Raw genomic sequence first — 11000 nt, 5'->3', positions numbered from 1 at the left:
GAGTCAGAGCGTCAACTGCAAATGTGGCCTAAGGAACCAAGCACTTTATAGTCAGTCAGGACACAATGAGCCATAAATTTTGGAAGTCGGGACCGCCCCTGGAAGAAAGGACTCAGATTATTTAGTGCATCTCACTAATAGTATAAACAGAGGCTAAAACACCCTGAGGTCAGGAGCCTGTGGGATCCTGTTTCTCTAGTTCATGGCTCTTTTCTCCCTCATCTGCTCCTGCAGTCAATTGAAGGAACCTCTCTGGAGAGATGCGGTTTCTTTTTAAGATGGTGTGAGGATAAAACTGTAGGCGTTTTTAATTGGGACTGTGTGTGTGTGTGTGTGTGTGTGTGTGTGTGTGTGTGTGTGTACAAAAGGAAAAAATATTCTTTTTAGAGAGAAGGCGATGTGTGATCTTTTACCGAGAGAGGGCACCCTCTGAGCAGGAATTTTGCCTTGTATTCCTTTGCCAACCCTACCTAGATCACTGAGTTCTGACTGTACAAACTCGGGTTTGGCAACCTTGGGTCTATCCTAAGAAAACATTTGGCTCAGTAGAGCTGGCAAAACTAGACTCATCCCACTTAGCCCCAGAAAACCGGACCCCGCCCGCCTGCAGCTTCCCCGCTTCCCAGCATGCCTGGTCTTCCTCCCCTGAAAATCTCCTGGCTACAGGTCAGAGTCTTCGGTGATCCCCTCCCATTTCCACCTTCTGGCCTCTGAATCCCAGAGCCTTGCACAGCCCAGGACTAGAGCACGTACTATCTGTTGTTTTAGCGCACCTTGCTGTCTGGACTGCGGAGCACCCAGACGGCAATAACTCACTGTGCCCCAATTTCCAGCCCCAGGGCAGGTCCAGCAGACCGGCCGAAAGTGTTTGTGACACTTGCGTGTTCACAAACCAGTCCCACCGCTGGATTATTATAGAGGTGTTATCACAGGTGGCTGAGATTATTCAAGAGTCTGAAATGCAGAGCTTAGCTGTTTTGGGTTTTTCTGCTGAGGTACTCGGGGGAGGTGATGTAGTCTGCCCCCAAACGATTGTATCAGAGTTTTAGACAAAGAACAGGACATGTAGGTGGAATTCCAGTTCTGGCGCAGATTCCTTGAGTGACCTTGGATAAGCCACTCACACCCCCACATCTTGTGTTTTCCTTCTCTCCTGGATTGAGAACCCTTCAGGGAACTTTATCTCACAGATGTTATTTAGCCTGAAGAGAAACAGAGAATGTGAGACACCACCATCTTTTTCCGGCTTCACGTGACTGCAGTTCTAAGAGATGCCCACGAAGGGCAAGACAGAACAGACTACAGCTACGGTTCAAAAGCCAGCCATTTTCCACCCCAAATTTGCCTGACGATTCCTCACTAATTTCCTGTTAAAAAAGAAAGACAGAAAGAAAAGAGAGAAGAAAGAAGAAAAAGAATAACCTTTGGATATAGTTGGAGTGATGGCTCATTCAGAGTTCTTGCCACATAAGCATGAAGACCCAACTTCGGATCCCCAGCCACGTGTAGCAATTTGTGCCTGTACATCCAGTGCTAGAGAGACAGCCAACAGGACGCCTGGGGCTTATTGGCCAGCCAGGGTGTCCGGATTGATGAGCTTCTCAGGAAAATAAGATGGAGGGTACTGAGGAAGACACCTGAAGACAATCTTTGGCTTCCACATGCAGGAGCACGCGTGTGCACACACCACTACCACTCAGCTTTTTCCTCTAAATAGGCTAGCCTGGAAGGATACAACTCACCTCTGCACCTTCCTTCCTCATTGCCCTGTCTGTACAGCGTCAGCTGCCTCCTCAAGCCAACTGAGAGGGTCGCCAGGAAGACTGTGAGGTTCCTTTGGAGGAGGAGGTGTGTAAGTCACAGCCTACCCTCCACCTGAAAGCTGAGCTCTGCCCACAAGCCTCAGGGAGGAAAGAGGAACAAAAACCTTGCTCTAAAACCAACAACACTTGGCCAAAATTCCCCCTCTCCTCAGGATCTCCAAACTCCAGTGGGATTTGACAAAGGGCCAATGGATGCATTGCATATAAAGAAGCTGGGGGCAGACATTGTCCTTGGCGGTAGAAATCCAGGGGTGTGGAGAGCTGTCAATCACTCCCGCTCAGGGAGGTGAAACTGTTGCTCCCATGGGAGGTCATATATTCTGAGCTATCTCCCGAGCGAGCCCTCTTTTGCAAGGCAACTTCAACATTAGATTCAGGCAGCCAGGCACAGGTAATGAAGCAGGTACGTACATTCTATTCAAGACTCACTGACGGTGATGGTCTTTGCCTCCACGGGGAGAGCTTAAGCTATAGTTCGTATCTGTTGTAACTCACCGATTTCTCTTTCCAACCCTTCTTGCTAACGCATCAGACCGTCTTAGTCACTCATATCTCCATCAACCCTTGTTGGAGCTCCATAATTCACAGACTAGACTAGAGAAAGACCTCTGCCGCGGCGAGAGCCCCACAGTCCCAACACTGTCTGCCCTTCCCACTTGTGCTGACTTCCTTGTGCTCCAGGCTTAGGCTCTGATTGCTTGTGGGCTCCATTGCTTGGAGTTCACATGCCTGCCTGCCTTCTCCACAAGTCCTTCCCAATTGCCCACATACTCTTGCTAACTTGCCTCAGTTGTTGCCTTTTTTTTTTGGTGTGTGTGTGGGGGGGGGCATTTTGCGTATCCTCCGCCACAATCCTTCTCATCCCTCTTTAGTTGAATTTAGCTTCTGTATTTGTCTCCTCCATCTGTTTTTATTGCTCCCTCTATAGCTAGGTTCATCACTCTTCTCTCTGATCTGTAGGCCAAGTTACTAATGATCAATAAATGTTTGTGGAAATGGTATTTTCTTATTACTTAACTTCTGGCCTTGATAAGATGGGAATATAAGTACATATTGGTTGACACACTGAAAGAAGTCAATGCCAGGAAATGGAAAACCTTAACTATATTTTTCCCCTTTGAAAGCGAAGTCTGTTTTGAATAGACTGCTCTTCATTCCAACAAATCACCAGTGTGTAGCCATTGTTTTTCATAAACATGCACCAGTGGTAGACATAACTGTTTAAGAAATGGAATGTAACCATAATAATCCATGAAGAGGACACAGAAATCTGGACTAAGACCCAAGTAAGAGCTAAACACAGTAGACAATGGGAAGACAGTTAAAGATGAGGAGATGGCATTCCGATGGCTATCTGTCACCATATGGCAGAGATGTTTCTCCTTTGGATAGTTGTGGAACATTCATGGGAACTCCAGTGTTGGTGGTGTGGGTCCTCTCACCTTTATCATAAAATTCCTGTAAGATATTACTGTGGAAAAACAACACTTATGTGGAGCCATGTAGTGTTTTAATGACCTTGCCAATTCTTCTGCATGGTTTTTGAATGTTGCTTTTGGTTTTTGGTATTCCCTTTTCTCTTCTACAGAAGATTCGCAGTAATGGGGGGGGTGTTATGCAATAACCCCATACAGACAGCAGCTTAACCCTGAGCAGGAGGTTCTCTTGGCCATTCTATGCCGTAAGGATAAGACATCTCTCTGGTTGTATGGAGGGCACTGCCTCTTCCTTGCAGCTCCCATTTTTTTCTTAACCTTTGTTCTGTTTACATATTTTTTAAAACCTGGATTGCTTGCTGATTCAAGGTATATTTTACCTAATTGTTTAGAGCAATTCACTTCTTTTAACATTTTTAGTGTCCTATATACTCTGCTCTGGGATGGGGTGCATGTTCACAGTAAGGGTCAACACAGTGGGTGTTATTTTCAATGCACGGGATTTCGAATCAGATACTCCTTGGAAATGTCCAGAAGAGACAACACTTGCTCTTGTTTCCTGGCAGTTTTACTCTTCTGGTTACTCATTTAAACCATTGCTTTCCCAGCTCAGGTTTCTCTAGAGCACAAAATATCAATGCCTAGCTTGTCTGACCTACCAGGGGATATTAGAGCTGAGACAGTTGGAACATGCCTATGTCTTTTTCTTTTCTCCTGTCCATCTATGTCCAGCAGTCTCCCCTATTGATAAGAAACCCAGATGTATAAGAGCTACACAGTGACATTGGCCATCGTCCATCCAGAAGTGAGTCCGATGTTGCCTGAAAGCTTCCTTAGCTCAATTTTCCTTGCTCTATATTCGCCTTAAGTCATTCCAGATAATGGCTTAACTTTAGTGGAGTTGAACTAGAATAACGTTCCACAACGTACGTTCAGCTTTGGGACATACAGCAGGGATCCGACATAGGAAAAAGCAATGGGACCCTCATAACTAGCTTCCCTGATTGCAGTTCCTCAGGCAAGGTAGAAACGATAGCAGCAGCTATCAGTAGCTGAGTAGTCCTGTGGACCACACCCTCCCCCTCTTCTAATAACCTTCTGTGTGTAATGACTCCGAAAGAACCCTTCGGGGTCGGTAAACCAGCACCCTAGTTGGATACGTGAGGAAACAGAGGCATTCAAGTTTCAACATGTCCGGATGTGAAAGACCTCAGCGCACAGTCTACTGAGCTACCTTCCCTGTATGGGCTCATACAGGGTTGTCTCTCCTTCTAACGAGATGGAGAGAATAGAGGTGGAACTCCACAAGAGTGAAGGTGCTGGTGAAAACTAGCAGCGGTCAGCGGGCATCCATTTGGGGTGACAGCTGTTCCCTTGTTTTCCTGATGGTGTTTGGAATTTCAGCTTTCAGAAAATGACATCACACACTGTGAAGTGATCTGGAGGCAGCCAGCCAAGGGCAGCTGTGCTGGTTACAGGGGCCAGCCATTTGGTCGTCTGTTTCTAAGAGCGTATCGCTGTTGTTTCCAGAAAATGGTTCATTATTGCATAGGAACTTGTGCCCCATTCAGGAATGTTGCACGAATTCTAAATGGTCTTATAATAAAAAAATCCCAGAGCCAGATATTGGAGTAAATGCTGGAATATCAGAGAGACAAAGAACAAGCCACCAGAGAAACTTCTCACCACTACCAAAGTCTCAGGCTAAATGGAGGGCGAGATCCTGTCTCCATGAATCCTCTGACTGAAAGCCTCTGACCCCTCAGCCAAAGGCCATAGTTCCTGTCTCCTCACACCTTACCTGCCTTTCTCCACTCATCCATTTCATTTCCTATCTCAACCTCCTAGACTGGGATTAATGGAGTGTGTGCTTCCCAAATACTGGTAGCAAAGGCATGAGATCTCAAGTGCTGGGATTAAAGGCGTGTGACTCCCAAGTACTGGGATTAAAGGTGTGTGCCACCACTGCCTGGCTCTGTTTCTCTCCTAGACTGAATCAATCTCATGTAGTCCAAGGTGGCTTTGAACTCACAGAGATTCAGACGGATCTCTGCCTTCTGAGTGCTAGGATTAAAGGTGTGTGCCACCACTGCCTGCACTCCATGTTTAATCTAGTCATTGGCTCTGTCCTGTGATCCTTAGGCAAGCTTTATTTGATATGCAAAATATCATCACCCAGGAACACTTTTGGACATTTCAATAAAAAGCTCTGCCTTGGTGACCCTCTGCTGAGCCAAAGTGTGCAGTATGTGTTCCCAGTGATACAGGTTTGTAGAAGAGAGAGAGACTGGCAAGGAAAACAAAATGAAATTTCTCAGTTATCTCAACCTCTCTGATGCCAAGCCACTCCACAGTGAGTCGAGCAATCAGTTAATACAGGAAAGAAGGAAACTTAACTGAAAAGATTTCTTAATTATGGTGTCTAATCTGGTTCAACAAAATCAGTTTAACAAGCAGGTATGTTTTGTTTTTGTTTTTTTGGTAGCAGTAGAAATCAGCCTGAATTACTCTCAGAGGGGCAAAGTTGATATAGTAGTACAGGATATTATCATAATGTCCTAGAATCTACTGATAGAGCTGCAGCTGGACCCAAACAGACTAGAAATAGAAAGCCACAAGCAGCCCAGGAAGTTGACTTTCTCTATAGTCTGTTTTGTTTCTTCCATTCTCTGCCAATAACTGTTACTCATCTGCTCTTAATACAATGACACCCGCCTAATTCCCAACAGTTTCCATGTGAATGAACCCATGTTAAGAGTCATCCTCAGTCATGACTGTCAAGTCCCAAAGAAGGGCTCTGATTGGCTCGGTTAGTTTTTGGGACCCAGTCACTGTCCTGTTAGTTGAGTTCAAGGCAATGGTGTTATGCAACTTCAACATGGATTCAAGGTTCCCAGTCCATGTGACCTAGGGGACCAGAGTGAAGGGCTGTAGTTAAAAAAAAAAAAAAAAAAAAAAAAGAGGAAACTCAGACAAAGACCACAAAGGACTCTTCTGTTCAATGTACCTAGGTTTCTGTGTAAACCAGCCCTCAGAATTTCAAGGGTTGTTCTGAACTCAAGGACATTGTCTCTTCTATTTAGGGAGACATATTTTAAGAATAACCCATTTCATAAGGGTAGCAAATTTTGAAGTCAACTTGAGTAAAACTGAAACACTAATTTGAATCTGCTGTAAGGCAGCAAATATTATGAATTTGAAAGCTAAGTAAAAATATTTTGGATTATTTTTGACACCACACCCTTACTTTGTGGGCACAATTAAGATGCATCCCAGGTCTTAGTCTAGCTGATGATATTTAAGGGCTAGCTTAAATTAGACTACCACATTTTTTTTGCAGTTATAGATGGAGACTGGAAGGTTTGCAGAAGACCAATTATAATTATATTAGTCTGTCTGATGGGAGCAATGAGCAGAGAGAAGAAATTCGTGCTATATTTCTATTGTACCTTTTCTGGTCTGAAAATTGAAAGAAACTCGAGAGACCATTCTGCCTGGTTTATCTGTTGCCCAGTGTTACCCGATGTCTTAGAGAAATTCTTATAAAGGAAAGCATTTAATTGGGGATGGTTTACAGTTCAGAGGTTTAGTCCATTGTCATCATGGCAGGAAGCATGACAGAGTGCAGCTGGATGTGGTGCTAGAGAAGGAGCTGAGAGTTCTACATCTTGATCCTCAGGTGCTGCAGGCTGCAAGAAAAATTTCGATACTCAGGCTGACAGTTCTTTTCCTGCTGCATGGGGTATGGGATACGGGGTGGGGAGGATAAAGGCATCTGGGTAACATGTTTTCATTGTTCTGGTGGTCAAAATTATAATTATGGAAATCTGTTGTTTTACATGTCTCAACATTTGACATGAAGTACAGATTTGCTTCAACTTACAAAGTATATACCTGCCTCCTTAAAAATTAAGAAAATGTGAACATGCTCCTCTCCAAAATAATCGTGAATTTCATTTTCCCTCTTTCCTTCTCTTCCTCTCCCCCTCCCTCCATTTGTGATAGGAATTCAATACAGGGTCTCATTCATGCTAGGAAGTGTTCTACCACAGACCTGCATCCCCAGCTCCCTCATTTTTTCTCTGCCATTTAATTGTGGATACCACTTAGCTATTGCTATAGGTAAATTGAATTAGACAGAAAATGATCCAAAGAATTTGTACTTAGAAACTTTAAAAAAATTGTCCTGAAAAAGTGCAGTCCAGATATTAGAAGAATGCAATTTAATATCTGACAGTACCCTATGCAGACAGATCTAAGAACTAGATTTTAGGTTAGAAATTAAAACTGGTTCATAGACTTGTATGTACTGACATACTCTTTCCTGTGGTGATATTTTATTTGTGCTCAAATAAATAAAGCCTTCCTGGAGATCAGAGGAAAGTCAGTCACTATATTAAACATAGAAATCAGGCAATGGTAGCACATACCTTTAATCCTATCATTCGGGAGGCAGGAATCTGTTTGGATCTCTGTGTGTTCAAGGCCCCACTAGGAACAGGGCCAGGTGTGGTAGCACACGTCTTAAATTCCAACACTAGTTAACCATGGAGGTGTGAAGGTCTGTACAGACACATAGGAAGTGACAGAGCTGGGCTGGAAGAGGAAATGATGTAGCTGGACAGGAGAGCAAATGAGATAGCGGAACAGAAAGGCATATATAGGCGTGGGTATACAGGAAGTAGGTCCCTTTGGAGACCGAAGTGTCAGTGAGGTAAGGTTAGATTGTGGCTTTTCCTATTCCTCTGATCTGTCAGGTTTTTACCCCTATATCTGACTCCATGGTTTTTTTTTTAATTTAATAAGACCATTTAGCAATTCCTCTACAAATGCAACACACCTTTACATAGTTATTTCACAGCATAAATAGATATAACACATCTTTGCATGGTTAAAGTAATATTCTACAACAATATGTATTTCTAGAATGCAACTTATAAATACACTTCTTTTCTCTATAACATTGACAATATGTGTAATTCCCTCTATTCCTCCTACCTCCCTCCTTCCTTCCTTCTGCCCCTCCCTTTCTTCTTTGATGATCTGAAAAAAATTCATGGGATTTTTCTAAGATGACTCAGAATGTAACTACAAAATTACCCATCATTTTAGATAATAAGAATATTGAAAACTGAAGACACTGGGTTTTATATTTAAAATATCCAGACTCTTAGATATATTCAACATTTTGGACCTGGCTTAGAGCAAATACTTGCTCCCAGAGCACTGTCTGGTGTGCACCTGTTGTCTAAAGGGAGTGGCACTAATGGGTGATGTGGCCCTTTTGGAGTAGGTGTGGCCTTGTTGGACGAAGTGTATCACTGTGAAGGTGGGCTTTGAAGTCTCATATGTGTGCAAGCCATGCCCAGTGTCTCAGTTCACTTCCTGCTGCCTTTGGATCAAGATGTAGAACTCTCAGCTCCTTCTCCAGCACCATGTCTACCTGCATGCTGACTTGTCCTGACATGATGATAATGGACTAAATATCTGAAACCGTAAGCCACCCAACTAAATGTTTTTCTTTATGAGAGTTGCTGTGGTCATGATGTCTCTTCACAGCATATGAAACACTAAGTCACTGGCTTTTTGGGTAAGAATTATTCTAATGTCTTTTGCTTTCCAGTCAACAGTCATGATAGCTGCAGTTAGGAGAAATAGGCAATACATTGGAAGACAGAATCAAGACAAGACAAAAAGTCAAATATCAGGGAATATTTGATGTTATTTGGCTTTTAATAGATCAGCTGTTTTCTACTATCAACTTCTTGTCCAGCCGTAACTCCTAGGCCATAAAGGCAAATAGCATAAGCTTCTCAGACCTACTGTTGATCTGAACTAGGTAACACCCCTGCAGAGACAACACCTGTCTCCTAAATTTCACAGCTGTTTTTGCCTGCATGCATGTCTGTGCACCACTTTGTACACCTTGTGCCTGCAGAGGCCAGAAGAGGGCATCAGATTTACTGGAACTGGAGTTACAGACGGTTGTGAGCCACCATGTGGGTGCTGGGAATAAAACCTGGGTTATCTGGAAGGACAATCAATGCTCTTTATGGCTGAGCCATCTCTCCAGCCCTTATTTTTTTGGTTTTATTCTAATGAGAGTAAGCTCCATAAGAACATGGACATCATTAATCTGTTTATGAAGAGACTTCAAAGGAAAGGGAGTGCTGTAAAGGAAGGCACATTGTAGTGAAATCTCACAGTACAGAACACCTCTTACACAAGGTTTAATGTATCACAGGTTGGCCTTGAACTTTTTCTGTGGCCTTGCATGACCTTGAACTTCTGAGTCTCTTGCCCCTCTACCTCTAGAGTGCTGGGATTACAGACACAAGCCATCATGCTTGGGTGGAACACCTCTTAGAATGTCCTTGCCAGAACCACCTTAGTTGGGATGCTTCTGGTCATTGTTCTGACATGCAGACTTTTTATTTTTTGAGACAGAGTCTTGCTAGGTAGACTAGGCTCTCTTCTAACTCATCATCAGCTTGCTTCAGACTCCGAAGTGCTAGGATGAGAAGCATTCTCTGCTGCCTGAATATGGAGATTTATGATTCCCCTCCCTAGATCCATTAACACTGAACTTCTGAGGATGAGTTGAGAATTATAAACATTTCAGCAGCCTTTCCAAATAATGTGCACCTACTCTGCAGCCAGAGAACCGTTGGCTTGCAGACTGAAGAGCTACAGTTGTGTAAAGGAGATGAGTCGGTCGGTGGGTCTACTCCTGTGGGCGCACACTCAGGTGTGTGTGAATTTATCTGTGGACTCAAAGCTGAGGGCTTTACACTTGTAGTAGGGGGTTAACACAACCACATAACCTCTCGGCAGGAATGAATTATTTAGGGAGTGATTTTAGCCACAGAGTCATGTGATTGGAACTGTAGTTTTTTTTTTTTTTTTTTTTTAAAAAGATCACTCTGGCTGCTGGACATAGTTTTGTCTTTCTGAATCTTCTGTCTTGCCGTGAGGCAATACCATATGTTGAGAAGAGAACGTATGCTTTTGAATCAAATAAGCCCAAGATTCCATGTATGTATGTGCATGTGGGTCTTAGTATGGGCTCATGTGTGTATATATGTAGGTGTGGAAGTCAGAGGACATTTCTTTAAAATACAATGCCTCTCACTAGGCTAGAACTCACAAAGTAGGCTAGGCTGGGTAGATACTGAGCCCCAGGGGCCCGCCTGTCTCTTCCTCAGCTGGGATTACGAGTGAGTGCCATCAAACCTCACTGCTTTTAGACATGGGTTTGGGGAATCGAACTCAAGTCCTTTTGTGCAATCTCTTTATTGAGACTGACTCAGTGCCTCTGCCCCTGGAGACAGGCTGTTCTTAGCCATATGAATGAATGGAAACAGAAAGCCTCCCTCCGCCTTACTTTCTTCCTGGGCAAAATGGAGAGAGCAGTCCATTTCTCTTCAACTTCAGAAGGACAGGCCACTTTAATTTATGTGATAGACCTTGACTCCACTAAGCCTGGGAATCATATCTTCCAATGACTCATCCTCAGGCTGCTTCTGCTTGGCACTCAGAAACAAAGCTTCTGAGTGAGTTCTGAACCCGGTCACAGGTAAAAGGCCGGAGCAATGCCGAGGGAGACTTTGACTTAGAAAGAGTCCTTAAAAGCAGCTTAAGGAAAGAAAAGAAAGTAGTGAGACTAGCCCTTGATGAAAAAGAGCATGAATAATTTATATGCAGACTGGCTTTGTTACCAAGGAACTGGTTCTGGCAGCCA

Source organism: Peromyscus leucopus, chromosome 8b, assembly GCF_004664715.2.
Source record: "Peromyscus leucopus breed LL Stock chromosome 8b, UCI_PerLeu_2.1, whole genome shotgun sequence".
Classification (NCBI taxonomy): Eukaryota; Metazoa; Chordata; class Mammalia; order Rodentia; family Cricetidae; genus Peromyscus; species Peromyscus leucopus.
The sequence above is the reverse complement of the archived record's forward strand: the minus strand, read 5'-3'. Positions refer to the sequence as shown.